An 18,480-nucleotide genomic window follows, 5' to 3' on the forward strand; every position below is an offset into this window, starting at 1 on the left:
CCAATTTGATCTCGATTGACCCGTATTTTAACCTGAAATAATCCTTTACCAAATTTTGGCTACAACAACTACCTCACTTATTCCATATGAAGTTGAAAACAAAATTTGAATTCTAATATCTAAATCCAAGCAAAAATTTGTGTCATCCTACAATAACATGAGGGTGCGTGCTTCGCATCTTCCTTCATGAGGGTGCATTCTCAATCTTAATTAGCCGCGTCTTTAGGATTTTCATCGCCTTTAACACTTACAAGTGTCATTAACTTGCCTCTTATTTTACCTATAAATACTCTATATTCTCAGAAAATTTATTTTTCTTTTCTTTTTTTTCTCCAGAACTCTATTTCCACCACTACAAATCTTTAGGTGTTCAGATCTTGTATTTTCACCATCATTTTCTGCAATTGTGGAGTATTTCACCCGAATTTATGGAATCTTCATAAAGCAATTAGGAACCTCCCTAGAGTCATGGTAATGATCTTCTTCTCCGCGGTAAATCTCTCCACGGACGTTATTAAATCTCTAATTCTTCTATCTTTTAAACCAAAGGCAAAAATTTTAGGGTCTTCTACCATCATCCCACCTTTGGAGGAGTGCTCTTTGTAGGAGCGGCGTTTTCCTCGATAAAAGTAGCATCCTTTGATGGTGCATCCTCTATAAGAGGAGTGTATTCCTCGACAAGGCCTTCATTTTTGGAGAGGGTATCCTCTCTAAGAGCAGCGTCTTACCTCGACAAGGTTATTCATCCTTGGAGGGAGTTTTCTCTGTAAGAAGAACGTCTTACCTCGACAAGGATATTCATTCTTGGAGGGCGCGTTCTCTGTAAGAGGAGCTTCTACCTCGACAAGGGTCTTTCCTAAATTCATGAAATTTTTGATAAAATAAGTGAATTCTGAGTTTAATGGAGGTGAACATGCACCACCTCATAGACCAGGTGTATTCTTCTAAAAAAGAGGTGTCTCATGTAAATGGAACTTACAAGGAAACATCTTCTCGTATGGATTTTCTCGAAGTTGAGTGTCTCCTCGAATTTGGTCATTTCCTTGATTTTGAGAAAAAAATTGTCTATCTTATGCCCGTGGCATTATGTGATGCCACGGAACCAATTACGGGCGTCCTACCCCCCGAGTGTGTCCTCTCTAAGAGGAACATCTTCTTCGATAAGGTATTTATTTTTGGAAGGTGCGTCCTCTGTAAGAGGAGTGTCAAACTTGACAAGGTTATCATCCTTGGAGGGCGCGTCCTCTGTAAGGGAAGCGCAACCTTGACAAGATTATCATCCTTAGAGGGCGCGTTCTTTGTAAGAGGAGCGTCAACCTCGACAAGATTATCATTCTTGGAGGGTGCTTCCTTTTTAAGAGGAACATCAATATTGACAAGGTTATCATCCTTGAAGGCGCTTCCTTTGTAAGAGGAACATCAGCCTCAACAAAGTCTTTGATAAGTGGTATTTTATACCACTTAGAACGTCTTATAATTGCTTGAATTGATGTCTTGAAATCAATTATTTTGTGTATTTGATGCGTTTTTCTAGTGTCTTTGCATTTCAGGGTATAACTTGCGAATTTAGGGGGATTTCATCAAAATAAGCCTAGGGAAGTACTTGGAATCAGTTGCGGGGAGTTGTGCGAAGAAATCAGCAAAATCAGGAGCAAGAAGTTAATTTTTCCAGAAACTGTCCAGGCGCCCGCCTGGGATGTGGGGCGACCGCCTGAAGGTGCAGGCGCCCGCTTGGGACCTGGGGCGGCCGCTTAGGGTCGAGAAAATTAATTCTGGATTTTTAATTCGTATTCTACTGGGCTTCTAACTGTGCTGTTTCTTGTGGACTCTTATGTGAACCTACTTGAGAGACGTTTCACAATAACAAACAACAAAGAACAAGTATCAATCAAGAAAGGAGGAAGAAGAGAAGATTAAGAAGACCGTTTTAGCATACCACAACGAAGAAGAGGAAGCGTACGTTATCTTGTGATTCTTTTATTCGTTGTAACAATGGATTCTAGTTTTCTTTACTTTGAACCTTAATACTCTTGTAACGTACTCTGGTTTTAATAAGTATTTTATTAGTTTATATTGTCATGTTATTATCATGTTTTCATATGAACCCATGGTGACGATGAGTTCTATCATAGGCTAATCGTGATCATGGGGTCGTAGCGGATTTACTGTGGATTTCTTTAGTTAATTGTTTAATACCTTGGTATGTGATGATTGTATGATATCTAGTATAGGTTGTGCTTATTCGTCTTATGTGCGTCGCGAACATATAAGATAGCTTGTTAATCTCTTGTGAAGCAACAATGAATCTTGAGATTTAGAACTTGTCATGCTAGCATAGGTTCATGTATTGTACATGATTAGTGGGTAACTCTAACCGTTTTACTTGCCTTGTGTAATCATAATGAATAACTTGCACTCAAATCTTTATGTTGTCAAATTCTGTAGACATATAGGGTCTCAACATAATTGATGGCTATTCAACTTCTATCTTAATTGTGGATGCTTGGTAGAATGGTATTTGTGTAACGAAAGTTGGCTTTTATCAGTTTTGTGTTGTTCGATTAATATCATCATCGTTACATGCTAAGGATAATAACAATGACTATTGATTGAAGTAGTAATGAAGTTATGATCTCATGTGTGTTTAATATTGTTAATTTAAGTGTTATTTAAGTGTTCAATTCTCATAGTTAATCGTAGTTATTAATTAGCTAATCAACCTTAAGTGTTATTGTCTTGACATTGAGAAGTAATCATACATTGGTGAGTAAGTGTTAATTAAACATAATTAGTCCGAGTCTCTGTGGGAACGAACTAGAAATTATTCTATATTACTTGTGAACGCGTATACTTGCGTGAATTATTAGTGCATGCTTTGTGCCTAACAAGTTTTTGGCGCCGCTGCCGGGGACTCGGTGTTAAGTTGTTTAGTTTATGTACTTGCCATCAGTGGTTATTAGGAATCATTGATTAAGACTTGTTACTTATTGTTTTCGGTTGTGTTTCAGGTACTCTAACGAGCATTTATGCAAATGCGTTCTCGCACTCGCAAGAGGACTCTAGATACGGCTGAGGAGACAGACTCAGTTCTTGATATTCCGGAGAAGATAGATTTTGAAGATTCAGATAAAGAGAGTGAAAAGAAAGAACCGGTAATCATGGGTGATCGTATAGTTCCAGCAGATCCAGTTCTTATGGACTTTTCTCGGCTTAAAATTGATGACATTCAGTCAAGCATCATTCATCCGGCTATTCAGGCTAATACTTTTGAAATCAAGTCGGGCACTATTCAGATGGTGCAGAATTCTGTTTCTTTCGGAAGTGCTGTGACTGAAGATCCCAATATGCATATCAGGAATTTTGTCGAGATCTGTAGTATTTTTAAATATAATGCTGTTACTGATGAGGCTATCAAGCTGAGGTTTTTCCCATTCTCTCTGAGGGATAAAGCTAAGGACTGGTTACATTCTTTACCAGCTGGGTCCATCACTACTTGGGAAGATCTTGCGCAAAAGTTTCTGGTGAAGTTCTATCAAATGGCCAAGACTGCAGCTATGAGGAGTGCTCTTACTCAATTTGCGCAGCAACCAATAGAATCTATGTGCGAAGCTTGGGAGCGCTATAAGGAGATGTTGAGAAAGTGTCCACATCATGGTATGCCTGACTGGATGGTGATCACTGGGTTCTACAATGGTTAGGGGGCCCAATCTCGGCCCATGCTTGATGCAACAGCTGGAGGCTCCTTGTGGGCCAAAAGCTATATTGAGGCCTATAATCTTATTGAAACTATGGCTGCAAACGAGCATCAAAACCCAACTCAAAGGATGATGCCTGGAAATGTAGCAGGCATTCTGGAAGTTGATGCAGCTACAGCTATTGCAGCGCAGCTCCAAGCGCTGTATTTGAAGGTCGATTCTTTAGCCAACTATGGAGTCAATCAGATAGCTATGGTCTGTGAGCTTTGTGCAGGCTCTCATGCTACGGATCAATGTTCTTTTGTTAATGAATCTGTTCAGTATGTAAACAATTATCAGCGACCGCAGCAGCCTGTGCCAACTACTTATCATCCTAATAACAGAAATCATCCCAATTTCAGCTGGAGCAATACTCAGAATGCTGTTCAGCAACCATATCAGTAAGCTGTAAGTAAGCAGTTTAATCCACCTGGATTCCAACAACCTCAGCAATATGCTCAAAGGCAATCATATCCTCAACAAGGAGGTGCTGCTCCACCTTCAAGTGCTGATTTCGAGGAGCTAAAGCTGTTGTGCAAAAGTCAGGCTGTTTCTATCAAGACCTTGGAGGATCAAATCGGTCAAATAGCCAATGCCATGCTCAATCGTCAACCTGGCATACTTCCTAGCGATACTAAAGTGCCAGGCAGGAAGGAAGCTAAGGAGCAAGTCAAAGTTATTACCTTAAGGTCTGGAAAAGTTGCTGAAGCCGAAAAAGCAAAAGATGGAGAAGCTGAAGTTGAAGATGGAGAAGAGAAGCAAAAGGAGAAAGAGGCGGAACCAAGGAAGACTATTGTTGAACACACTCTGCCTGAGGGTAATACAAGGGAGAAACAACTCCATCCTCCACCACCTATTCCTAAGAGATTGCAAAAACAAAAGCTGGATAAGCAATTTGGTAAGTTTCTGGAGGTGTTCAAGAAACTTCACATCAACATACCTTTCGCTGAGGCTCTAGAGCAAATGCCTAGTTATGCAAAATTCATTAAAGGTATTCTTTCAAGGAAGGTGAAACTGGATGATCTTGATACTGTTGCTCTAATGGAAGAGTGTAGTGTTGTGCTGCAACAAAAATTACCTCCAAAGCTTAAAGATCCAGGTAGCTTCACCATTCCTTGCACCATTGGCAAGTTATCATTCGACAAGTGCCTTTGCGATTTGGGAGTAAGCATCAATCTGATGCCATTGTCTATCTTCAAAAAGCTGAATTTGCCTGATCCAAAGCCCACCTATATGTCTCTACAATTGGCTGATCGTTCTATTACATACCCATGAGGCATCGTGGAGGACGTGTTAGTAAAGATGGATAAGCTCATTTTTCCTGCAGACTTTGTCATTCTGCATTTCGAGGAAGATAAGAAGATTCCCATAATCTTGGGAAGACCTTTCTTGGCTACAGGCCGTACCTTGATAGATGTGCAAAAAGGTGAACTTACTATGCGGGTGCAAGATCAGGATGTAACATTCAATTTATTCAATGCGATGAAATTCCCTATAGAAGATGAGGAGTGCTTCAAGGTGGATTTGATTGATTCTGCAGTAACTTCAGAACTTGTTCATGTGCTAAGGTCTGATGCCTTAGAAAAAGCCTTATTGGGAGAATTTGACAGTGAAGATGAGGAATGCAATGAGCAACTACAATATCTAAATGCTTCTCCTTGGAAGCGAAAGCTAGACATGCCATTTGAATCTCTTGGTAATACTGATCTAAAGAATACTGAGGGAAAGCTCAAACCATCTATTGAGGAAGCGCCTACTTTGGAGCTTAAACCATTGCCTGAACATTTGAGGTATGATTTTTTAGGTGATGCATCTACTTTGCCTGTTATTATTGCATCTGACCTTTCAGGTAGTGAGGAGGACAAGCTCTTGAGGATCTTGAGAGAATTCAAATCGGCCATCGAATGGACTATAGCAGATATAAAAGGGATCAGCCCTTCGTACTGTATGCATAAAATTCTGCTAGAGGAAGGTAGCAAGCCAACTGTTGAGCAATAGAGAAGAATGAATCCTATCATGAAAGAAGTGGTGAAGAAAGAAATTCTAAAGTGGCTGGATGCAGGAATCATATATCCTATTTCTGACAGTTCTTGGGTGAGCCCCATGTAATGTGTACCTACGAAAAGAGGTATTACTGTGGTAGCAAATGAGAAGAACGAGCTCATATCCACTCGAACAGTCACAGGATGGAGGGTATGCATGGACTACAGAAAGTTAAACAAAGCCACGAGGAAGGATCACTTCCCTCTTCCATTTATTGATCAGATGCTTGGCAGGTTGGCTGGTCATGAGTATTATTGTCTTCTGGATGGCTATTCGGGTTACAATCAGATTTGCATTGCACCAGAAGATCAAGAAAAGACTACTTTCACTTGTCCATTTGGCATGTTTGCTTTTCGCAGAGTTTCTTTTAGCTTATGTGGTGCACCTGCCACTTTTTAGAGATGCATAATGGCAATATTCTCTGATATGATTGGAAATAATGTCGAAGTGTTCATGGACGACTTCTCCTTCTTTCGACATTCATTTGATGAATGTTTGAATAATCTCCGTTCGGTGCTCAAAAGGTGTGTGGAAACTAATTTGGTGCTCAATTGGGAAAAATGTCACTTCATGGTGCAACAATGCATCATTCTTGGGCATAAAGTCTCCAGCAAGGGCCTTGAGGTGGATAAAGCCAAGGTGGGGGTCATTGAAAATCTTTCGCCACCTATTTCTGTGAAAGGAATCCGTAGTTTTTTGGTCATGCGGGTTTTTATCGGTGTTTCATCAAGGACTTCTCTAAGATATCTAAGCCGTTGTGTAACTTGCTCGAGAAAGATGTGCCTTTCAAATTTGATGATGAATGCTTGGCAGCATTCGAGAATCTCAAGAAGATTTTAATAACTGTACCAGTTATTACGGCACCTGATTGGACAGAACCTTTTGAGATGATGTGTGATGTAAGTGATTATGCGGTGGGCGCAGTTCTTGGGCAGCGCAAGAATAATCTCTTTCATGTGGTCTACGATGCTAGTAAGACGCTTAATGGAGCTCAAATGAACTACACCACTACTGAGAAGGACCTCTTGGCTATAGTTTTTGGTTTTGAAAAATTTGATCTTATATACTTAGGACAAAGGTGACAGTATTCACTGATCACGCTGCCATCCGCTATCTGGTCTCAAAGAAGGATTCGAAGCCTAGACTTATTCGTTGGTTGCTCTTACTACAGGAATTGAGTTAGAAATCAAGGATCGAAAAGGTACTGAAAATCAAGTAGCTGACCATCTCTCTAGACTGGAGAATCCCGATTCTACTTCACATGATAAGACATTGATCAACAAATCTTTTCTGGATGAGCAGTTGTTCGCAGTTCAGGAGGAAGAACCATGGTTCACAGACATTGTGAACTATCTTGTCAGCAATATAATGCCTCCTAATATGAATGCGGCTCAAAAGAAGAAGTTTCTGCATGAGGTGAAGTGGTACATGTGGGATGAACCATATTTGTTTAGACAAGGAGTTGACCAGATCATCAGGAGATGTATCCCATTCTGTGAGACGAAGGGGATTTTTCGAGACTGTCATTCCATAGTTTATGGTGGACATTATGGTGGTGAAAAGACATAAGCTCGTATTCTTCAAGCAGGTTTTTTCTGGCCTACGTTATTTAAGGATGTACATCAGTTCATTTTAAGGTGTGATCGTTGCCAAAGAGTTGGGAATCTTACTAGAAAGGATGAGATGCCTTTAAATGTGATGCTTGAAGTTGAGGTCTTCGATGTTTGGGGAATCGATTTCATGATGTTTGGGGAATCGATTTCATGGGACCATTTATCTCGTCCTGCAATAATCAATACATCTTTCTGGCAGTCAATCATGTCTCGAAATGGGTAGAAGTCAAGACTCTACTGACAAATGATGCAAAGATAGTGTTGAGTTTTCTTCATAAGCAGATATTCACAAGGTTTGGAACACCACGAGTTATCATAAGTGATGGGGTGTCGCATTTCTGCAGTCGTAAGTTTACTTCTATGATGCAACGCTACAATGTGAATTATCGTATTGCTACTGCCTATCATCCGCAAACTAATGGTCAAGATGAAGTTTCTAATAGAGAGATCAAGCGCATTCTAGAGAAAGTTGTTTATCCGTCAAGGAAAGATTGGTCTTTGAAGCTCGATGAAGCTGTTTGGGCTTATAGAACAGCATACAAGACTCCACTTGGATGTCCCCGTTTCAACTTGTCTATGGTAAGGGATGTCATTTACCTGCGGAGCTTGAGCATAAGGCTTATTGGGCACTTAAGAAGTTAAACCTTGATCTAGATGCAGTTGGGAAGAAGCGAATGCTTCAGTTAAATGAACTTGATGAATTTCGACTGTAAGCGTACGAAAATAATAAAATGTACAAGGAAAAAGTGAAAAGTTGGCACGACAGAAAGTTATCTCCGAAGTTATTTGTGCCGGGGCAACAAGTTCTTTTATTCAACTCTCGTCTCCGACTTTTTCCTGGAAAGTTGAAATCAAGGTGGTCTAGACCATTTATCGTCAAAACTGTGTTTCCACACGGAGAGGTGGAAATTTTTGAGAACGATCCGGGCCAAGCATTCAAGGTTAATGGTCAGAGATTGAAGCACTATTATGGGGACACGGCAAACCGGGAAGTGGTTAGTGCCGTTTTATTATCAACTTGATCGCATTACTCTACGTCAAGCTAATGACGTAAAAGAAGCGCTTCTTGGGAGGCAACCCAAGATTTGAGACTATAGGAACCTTTAGAAGTTAGTACTCTATCCAAAAACCCAAAAAAATCAGAAAAAAAAGGCATAATGTTTTTTCCAGGAACCTACCGGGCGCCCGCCTGCTAGTTCCAGGCGGCCGCTTGGGAACTGAGGCGCCCACTTGCTGGTTCCAGGCGACCTCATGTAGCTCGACTGTTTGAAAAAAAAATTCAGCCTTATAAAAAAAACAAAAAAAAACACAAAAACAATTCCATAGCCATAACCCCATTAACCCACAAATTTTCTCCTACAAACAAGCCATAAACCCCACTCCTAATCAATTTCTAAACCTAAATCCTACCCTATATATACACACAACCTCTCCATATACACTCCCATATACTTTCAACTTACAAACTCTCTCTTACACACAAAACACAACTCTCAAACACTTATTCTCAGTTTCAATGGCCCCAAAGAGATCTCGAACTGTTGATAGCAGAAGCACCATTCCTACTGCTGATTCTTCGAGGGGTAATGTTGCGAGGCCCCGATTGGTGGATAGGGCTGCTGAGGAGGAGTATGATGGGCTTCTGACTAAGCCGATTCTGAAAGAGAGGGGATTGTTGTCATCGGGGAGGGATGGTGAGTTATTACCGATGATTGCAGAGAAAGGGTGGATTACTTTTTGTGAGTCGCCTGAGGCGGTCCTAATGAGTGTGGTTTGCGAGTTCTATACGAATGCCAAGGCCGACAAGAATGGGTACTCTGTTATTCGTGGGCTTACGGTTGATTATCAGCCCGAGGCGATTCGCCGTGTTATTGGGCAACGACAAAGGAAGCCCCAGGAGGAGAATTAGAATGAGAAGACTCTCGAGGATTTTAACTCGTATTTGATTATTGCTACTCTCTGTCAGCCGGGCACGGTGTGGAAGTTTAAGACGGGATCTAATGAGTATCGTTCTTTTCCGGCTGTTGCGATGAACAAGGTATGCCCGTGCATGGAATGCCTTTATTTGTGCTAATATTTTGCCTTCTTCGTATGCACATGAGGTTAGAGTTGAGAGAGCCAGGTTGTTGTGGGGAATTCTGAATGAGGAGTATTATGTGGACCTTGGTGAGTTCATCTACCAAGGGATTTTGAATTTTTTGAGGGGGAGGACGCATAACAACATCCCTTATGCCTCTATTGTCATGAAGCTGTGTAAGGCAGTTGGAGTCCACTGGCCTTCTTATGAGCAGCTGCAGATGTCGGCCGCTCCTATTGATTCATTGATGCTGAATGCGATGCAAGAGTGGACGGGTGGAGAGCCCGATGAGCATGGTTTGGGATATCGTCTTTTAGGAGGACGTCAAACAGCTGGTGCTAAGATGGCTAGGCCAAGTCAGGCTCATGGCGAGGCAGGTTCTTCTAGAGCCCAGGGAGGTGATGGTTCAGGGATAGCTGATGCCCAGTACAGGAGGCTATCCAGGAGGATGGATTCGATGTACGAGTCGCAGAGTAGGTTTGCTCAGGAGCTCACCCTAGCACTTGGGACTGCTTTCAGAGGCCTTGGAGCTGACATCCAGTGGCCCGTTTTTGGTGAGGACTCTGCTTATCCGCCTCCTGACACCCCACCCTCTGAGGGTGATGATGATGATTTCTCTGATTAGGTATACCTTGTGTTCCTTTCTATTACCTTCACTGGGGACGGTAAAGATTTTAAGTTTGGGGGTGGTAGTTAAGGAACATATTTGTAGCGTGTCATGTAGTTGCATATTCATGATAGTTTAGTTCATAATATTTATGTGTGTGTCATGTAGTTGCATATTCATGATATTTTAGTTCATATAGTTGCATATTTTTGCCATATAGTTTTTTTTATTATATTTTTGCCATATAGTTTTTTTTTTATTTTATAGCTTTATTTATCATGTCATTTAGCTCATGCATATACCATGATCCCTTTTGTGTTGCTTTACCAATTGATATGTGATATTAATACGAGTGTAGTGATAGCGGTATAGGGATGTTGAATCTTGTTAGGTTGACATGCATGCTAGAAACACTTGTAATTTCACTAAGTCTTAGAGTATGCTTAAGGACTAGATTGTTGTCATGGTTTGATGGTTTTTGAGGTTAATTTATTGATTATGCTTAGAATGTATGATAGGCTCTTAATGATAAAAGGCATGAAAAGATAAAATTGAAGTAAAAATTGGAATTCATTGATAGTCGTGGCTAGGCGTCAAATGGCTAGTAGCCAGCTCGTATTGTATGCGAGTAGTCTAGGGTTGAGCAAGATGGAGTGAAACGCACTTGCTCAGAAATTGAAAAAAAAAAGAAAAAAAGAAAATAGAATAGAAAAAAAAGAAAAAAATATGGTTTAATGCATAATTGATCACGAGTGAGCTCTTTGGTATTCGAGTTATTAAGTTCTTAGGGGACTTTGTGCCTAGTGACCTAAGGCTTTTATAGTTTGGGATCCGCTAACCTAACGCTCGCTAAATGGATGATATTGCATAAGTCTTTTATGGACCTCACTCATTGCACGATGAAATAAGCATTTGTTTATTGTGTTGAATAAAAGCATGATTCCGTAATAAGCTCCAGTGATCTTGAAGTGTTATAAGTCATTTTGTGTCTAGAATATATTTTTCATATAATCTTGTGATTGCCTTGAGGATAATTGAGTTATGATAATTGATCTAGTTTCGAAGCATATCTGTTAAGCATTCGCACCCACCACGTTTTTAGTTGTATGTTAGCTTGCATGATTTGATTGATCTTTAGTCGCCTAATTGCATTTGTTGAGATGTTATGTGTTGGTTGGTTTAGTCATTGCGATGGGGATCACTGCATTTCATGTAGTTTGCATTCATGTATGTTTTTATTTTGTTTTTTGAGTCTGTGACGCTTGAGGACAATCATCGATTTAAGTTTGGGGGTGTGATAAGTGGCATTTTATACCACTTAGAACTTCTTATAATGGCTTGAAATGATGTCTTGAAATCAAGTATTTTGTGTATTTGATGTGTTTTTCTAGTGTCTTTGCATTTCAGGGTATAACTTGCGAATTTAGGGGGATTTCATCAAAATAAGCCTAGGGAAGTACTTGGAATCAGTTGCGGGGAGCTGTGCGAAGAAATCAGCAAAATCAGGAGCAAAAAGTTGATTTTTCCAGAAACTGTCCAGGCGCCCGCCTGGGATGTGGGGCGAACGCCTGGAGGTGCAGGCGCCCGCTTGGGACCTGGGGCGGCCGCTTGGGGTCGAGAAAATTAATTCTGGATTTTTAATTCGTATTCTACTGGGCTTCTGATGACGCTGTTTCTTGTGGACTCTTATGTAAACCTACTTGAGAGACGTTTCACAATAACAAGCAACAAAGAACAAGTATCAATCAAGCAAGGAGCAAGGAGAGAAGATTAAGAAGACCGTTTTAGCACACCGCAACGAAGAAGAGGAAGCATACGTTATCTTGTGATTCTTTTAATTCGTTGTAACAGTGGATGCTAGTTTTCTTTACTTTAAACCTTAATACTCTTGTGACGTACTCTGGTTTTAATAAGTATTTTATTAGTTTATATTGTCGTGTTATTATCATGTTTTCATATGAACCCATGGTGACAATGAGTTCTATCATGGGCTAATCGTGATCATGGGGTCGTAGCGGATTTATTATGGATTTCTTTAGTTAATTGTTTAATACCTTGGTATGTGATGATTGTATGATATCTAGTATAGGTTGTTCTTATTCGTCTTATGTGCGTCGCGAACATATAAGATAGCCTGTTAATCTCTTGTGAAGCGACAGTGAATCTTGAGATTTAGAACTTGCCATGCTAGCATAGGTTCATGTATTGTATGCATGATTAGTGGGTAACTCTAACCGTTTTACTTGCCTTGTGTAATCATAATGAATAACTTGCACTTAAATCGTTATGTTGTCAAATTCTATAGACATATAGGGTCTCAACATAATTGATGCCTATTCAACTACTATCTTAATTGTGGATGCTTGGTAGAATGGTATCTGTGCAACGAAAGTTGGCTTTTATCAGTTTCGTGGTTTTCAATTAATATCATCACTGTTACATGCTAAGGGTAATAACAATGACTATTGATTGAAGTAGTAATGAAGTTATGATCTCATGTGTGTTTAATATTCTTAATTTAAGTGTTATTTAAGTGTTCAATTCTCGTAGTTAATCGTAGTTATTAATTAGCTAATCAACCTTAAGTGTTATTGTCTTGACATTGAGAAGTAATCATACATTGGTGAGTAAGTGTTAATTAAACATAATTAGTCCGAGTCTCTGTGGGAACGAACTAGAAATTATTCTATATTACTTACGAACGTGTATACTTGCGTAAATTATTAGCGGATGCTTTGTGCCTAACAGTCTTCATCCTTCATATAACAAAATTTTATAAAATATCACCAAGTTTGATGATTTGGAGGGATTCTAAAGCAACCTCAACATAACATAAGAGATGTAGAAAACCTTCTTATGAAGAAGCGTCTCTCTACGAGGCATTTCTCTTGGAGGAGTTTCCTTGAAACTGAGCGTTTCCTTGAGTTTGGACATTTTTCTAAATTTGAGAAAAACCCATCTATCCTCAACACGTGACACTATGTGTCGCCACACAAACAATAATAGATACCCTAACCCCTAGCGTGCGCCCCCATGGAATATCTTGGTCTATCCATTTCTGCTTGTAGATTAAACTTATTTCGATGGCCACTTTCATAACTTTTTCCTTGCCCTCTAGCAGAATTACATATGTTGTGCAAGATCATACCTAACAACATAACACACTCGAGTCTTTATTTTTCACACCGCTGAACACCACAACCAGTATAATTTCACGCAACATTAATTTTCAAACTTAGGATGGCACATCCACTTCTTTTTTTATTTTCTGCCTACTACTTCAATGTATCTTCCTTTCTATTTTTTATTTGAATTGAATCTTTTCCGCACTTCATCATCCAATATGAAATCCTCATTTCGAAACCTAATGGACAATGTTAATAGTCTATAAAAATTATCATATATGTGTATATAACCTATTTACGGGGTCACAGACCAACTTCACTTTATTTTATTTTTTAGATTTGCTAGAGTGAAAGCCGACGTCTCATATTTTTTGTAAGATTCCAGGGGGCTCCAAGCTAATTACTCTACCAGTATATTTTATATATCTTGCTCTTTTATAAATATAAAACCTCTGCTTTGACACCATGAAACATGTAATATCACTATGGGTTTTCACAGAATCAAGGAGTCGTAGCCTTATTTTGTTGAAGGGGCTCTTAACATTGTTCTAGGATTTGCAAATCTCTCTCGATTTTATAGTCATCATACACAAGATAATCTTCATATGGCACGCTCGCTGACTTTAATTGTGACTAGAAGCAATGCTCACAAAAAGTCTTCCTTCCATTTTGTTGTGCAAGATATGCCTATACCATAACAAGACTAAGTCACATTGACAACACTGAGATTTAGTTGTTTGATAATCAATTCTATATTTTGTATTGTATTACTTGAGTCTATAAAAATGTTAGAAGATTAGACTAGAGTATTTTTTCGTAAACAGATTCAAGCGAAGGAATAAATCCTGGAAGAAGATCAAGCCATGATCATACCTCAGAGAAAAGTGTAGAAGCTTGGAGTTGAATAAAACTGTTTTATGAAAAATATTCTAAGTCAAGATATCGACAAGTCACAAATCGAGCAATATCGAGAAGTCATTCGAGAAGTCCAGAATGACTTATTGAGAAGTCCAAAATGGCTTATAGAGAAGTCTCAGAGATATCGACAAGTCAAATGAATATGTGAAGATTGGAGATATCGACAAGTCATTTTTGAATGTAGAGAACTTAGAGATATCGACAAGTCAAAATGAAGATGTGAAGCATTGGAGATATCGACAAGTCAATTTCTCATTAGAGATCTCAGAATATCGACAAGACAAAATGTATATAGAGATCTCAAAGATATCGACAAGTTAATTCTACATGTAGAGATCTCAGAAATATCGACGAGTCATTTAACATGTAAATATCAAGAGACCTCGACAAGTCAATTATACTGATAGAGAACTCAGAGATCTCGATAAGTCATTATACTTATCGAGATGTCACTTCTCTATAGAACAAAATGGAGATCTCGATATGCCTCTCAAGTACCAAATGCGGACAAGTTAAATATTCAAGATTAACAGTCAACAAAGGATCCATCAACTAGATTGAAAAGTCTACAAAGTAGCTGGGAGAATACAAGATCAAGGGCCAATATTAACTAGACAAAGGATGGTCACAAACCTGCAAGATTCTGCACAGATTTGCTAAGCTAGAAATAAAAATAGAAAAAGGTTGCTTTAGAAAAGAGTTTAGTACATTTTAGTGCAAGTCTTGTAAACCAGTGATGCTAGTGTATAAAACATGCACTGGTCCTTAGTTTAGTAGTAACAAACATATTTATATTTTCTTGTATTCTTTCAAGGAAGAAGCTGAGTTGTTATAATATTAAGAACACAGAATTTGTAGCAAGACAAATTTAATTAATACAAATTAAGTGAGTTTTGAAATATTGTGCTTGTTGTTTTATTTCTGTTTAACAAAATATCTCTGCAAATTAGAAACTGCTTTGTTCACCTAATAATGTTTGAAAATACTAAAAATCCAGAAAACACATTCATCCCCCCTCTGTGTTGTACTCAATAGCTAACAAGTGGTATCAGAGCAAAATCTAAAAGTAAACAGATAAAAATCTTGGAAGTATGATTGCACAAAAGATAAGTAGTATCAAGATACCATCCTTTGATAAAATTAAGTATACACTTTGGAAAAAGAAGATGATGTTGTTCATAAGGATGACCAACCCACTGTATATTCAGATTCTTAAGAATGGCCATTTTACTCTGTTAGGTCACACACACTGTAGAAGGGGGTTGAATACAGTGTATAGTATAATCAAATCGAATTAAGAACACAAGTATGAAACACAAAATAATCTTATTAATAAAATAGTATTACAATGAAACCGTTCTCTCTCAGTGATGAACAAATATCACGAGAGCTGCTAGGGTTACAATAAAAAATATTCTCGATTAAGATAACACATATAGTGTAAACCCTATACTGTGTTTATATAGACACACAGTTACAAGATAATCTTCTAATTGATATCGAATATAAGTTTGCATCCTAAAATATATCAATTAGTTATCTTTTCCTCCAAGTCTTCTATTCTTCATAGAATTCTTCTCCATGCATATCTCTTCTTGTTTTAGTCTTGATCTTCTTTCCTTTCAATCAGCCGCCTTCCTTATCTGAATGTCTTCTTAAGTCCTGATATTATCTTCTGATAAATATCTTCTGATATCTTAAGTTCTGATATCTTAAGCTCTGACTTCAATATAAGTACTGATTTCCAGTTAAGTCCTGATTTATCCTGTTAGTCAAGATCTGAAAACTAAACACAAATCACTATTAGACATGACATCACAAATATATCTAACAATCTCCCCCAACTTGTAAATTAGCATAATATACAAGTTCAATAGATATTTGATGATGTCAAAAACATTAAGTACAAATGCATATAAGAATTTGACTAGATAACTACAACTCATAGTCCTTGTAGCTTTTACCATCCTTAAAGTCTGATATCAGCTTTAGCCTGTATATCCTTCAGAATTTAACAGTTGTAGTCCTTGACTTGGCTTCAGTGTGTGATCTCTTTAATGTTAGGAGTTGTTCTGAGATAGTTCTTTAACATAGTTCTCTCAGCATATTCAAGTTCATTCTGCATCCTCCTTTTTGCATCTTTAAGTTCAACTGTAACTTCTCATGTCTGAAAGATAGCAGCCCTGAGATCATTTATTTTTGCTTTCCTTATCTCCTGATCCAGTCTGATGACATAGGCTTTATTAGACTCTAGATTGAATTTAAGACCCTTAATACCAAGAAATGTAGTGATTTTGGCGGTATTAGGGTTCATCTCAACTATATCACCATTGTGTGCTCTGTACTTAGGATAGTATGGCCTATTAGACTTTACAGAGTATAATTTTTTCTGTCTTTCAATATTAAATCTTATGTATCTGGCAGCACCATCTGTTGATCTGTTCTTCACTTGAAGTAGAAATAACACATGTTGCAATTCTTCAAAGTACTTCAAACGGATAGCATCCTTTCTTATATGGAATACCCTCCCATCTGTCATGAAATATAATATGATATCTTCTTTTAACACAGTGTGGTAGACCATTTGTACAGACTCCAGTTGATTAAATCTTTCAGGAGTTGTCCCTACTCCTGGTTCACTCAAAGAGGTTGGATCAGAGGTAGTATTATTTACTCTCTTTTCTTCAGAACTACCCAATCCTGATTTGTCTCTAGCTTCCTTCCCTCGAATAACTCTTGCTTCAAAACCACTTGATGTAGTCTTCAAAGGTTAAGTAGATTGTTGAGCTTTAGTAAACCCAGGTAGTAGAATTTTTGAAGGTTTAACATGAGCAATGTCAGAGGTTTCCTTTCCTTTATCTTTTGATATCAAGACAACTTGAGCTCTGTCAGTGGTTGCTTGCTTCATTATCATATCATAATTTAGTAAGTCCTAATCTTGAACAACATGAGCTCTGTCAGAGGTTGTTTAAATATTCTTCTTCTTCAAAATCAGACTAGTATCTTCATCAGAATTTACTTGTTCATCCATGGTTGGCAGATAGATTTTTACAGAATCATCAACTTTAGCTTTGCCCTTGAACCTTGGATCTACCTCTACTTGTGATTTGGCTTTGGATTCAAATTTGGTTGCCTCAGAGTTTGTCTTCTCTTTAATCACAATGCCCTTAAGCTTTGGAGGTTTCGTTGCAGTAACAGAAGCTTTAGACTTGGATTTGACATTTTCTGTTTTAAGCCTGGCTTCTTCTTCCTTCACACTTTTAAAGTCCATTCCTAGATTGTCTTTGAGAAATAGTCTTTTTGAAATTTCTTCATCCAGCTTCTGTAACTTGGGGTCTTGATAGCAGAATGTTGTTTCCTTCCCCTTAAGCTTCAGTGTCTGCATAAACTTCTGTGATTCTTGACTCTCACCCTGTATCAGAACATCAGGCTTAGTCAGAACTTGCTTATCAAAACTTTTTCTTCTATCAGCATCAGAACTTGATCTCTGTGTAGAAGTTCCTATTTTCCTAGATGAAGAGCCTTTGTCTTGACCATGGCCTCTACCCTTTTCAGAGTTTCCCTGGTCATCATTTCCATCATCTTTACCCTTCAGTGATTGATCAGTTTTGCATTTGGACTTAGTCACTTTCTCCCCCATTTTGGAATCATCTGGTAGAAGGAGAGAGACAAGCAATTCCACAGAGTTTTGGATTTCATTGAGTTGATCTTGTTGAGCAGCTTGATTCTTTAAAATATCAGATATTTGAGATTGCTGCTTTTCTTGAGTCTTTTCTATATACCCAATACGGTCAAAGGCTGGCTTAAAAAACTTGTTCTTTTTAATTTGACATTCATGTCTTGCTAAATCAGTGTTTCTTGAATTTTGTTCACCTTGGCTTGAGTTATTGAGTGTTGACCTTGAAGGTGCCTGGTACTCAATGCAGTAACTCTGAGCTGTGCTTTGAAGTCATCATTTACCAGCATCTCATCAGCTTTAGCCAGGTGCTCAGCAAGAATATTTGTAGTAGGAACAAAATCAACTTTGTTCCACTCCTTGATCCATTCTTTTCCTCTTGGAGTTTCACTCCAAGGTACTGGTGCATCCTCTCTAACAAAGTTCTTGATTAGATCAGCTTTGCCTAGAACTTGTTGAAGTGCATATCTTGAAGGAACAGCTGCATCAGCATATAGATTTATAGCAGCTTCACCAGTATTGTCAGCATTTGTAGCATCAGAACTTACAGAGCCTGCAGAATCAGCTTCCTCTGATAAAATGATAGTGTGTGAGGCTATAGAGGTTTCAAAATCATCCTCAAAGTTCTGATCAACATCCAAATTCTGATGCTCACCTAATATCTGATCTTCATCATCTAGATTCAGA

At 38.5% G+C, this 18,480-nt stretch overlaps 1 non-coding gene across 1 annotated transcript; it reads right to left on the reverse strand.

The window, feature by feature from the left end:
- Positions 1 to 3,551: 3,551 nt before the first annotated feature.
- Positions 3,552 to 3,658, reverse strand: LOC141688127 (small nucleolar RNA R71). Its single transcript, XR_012561590.1, has one exon. It is a non-coding gene; the product is annotated as a small nucleolar RNA R71 (small nucleolar RNA).
- Between the last annotated feature and the right edge of the window lie 14,822 nt (positions 3,659 to 18,480).

This window comes from Apium graveolens, chromosome 9, assembly GCF_009905375.1.
Source record: "Apium graveolens cultivar Ventura chromosome 9, ASM990537v1, whole genome shotgun sequence".
NCBI classification, from domain to species: Eukaryota; Viridiplantae; Streptophyta; class Magnoliopsida; order Apiales; family Apiaceae; genus Apium; species Apium graveolens.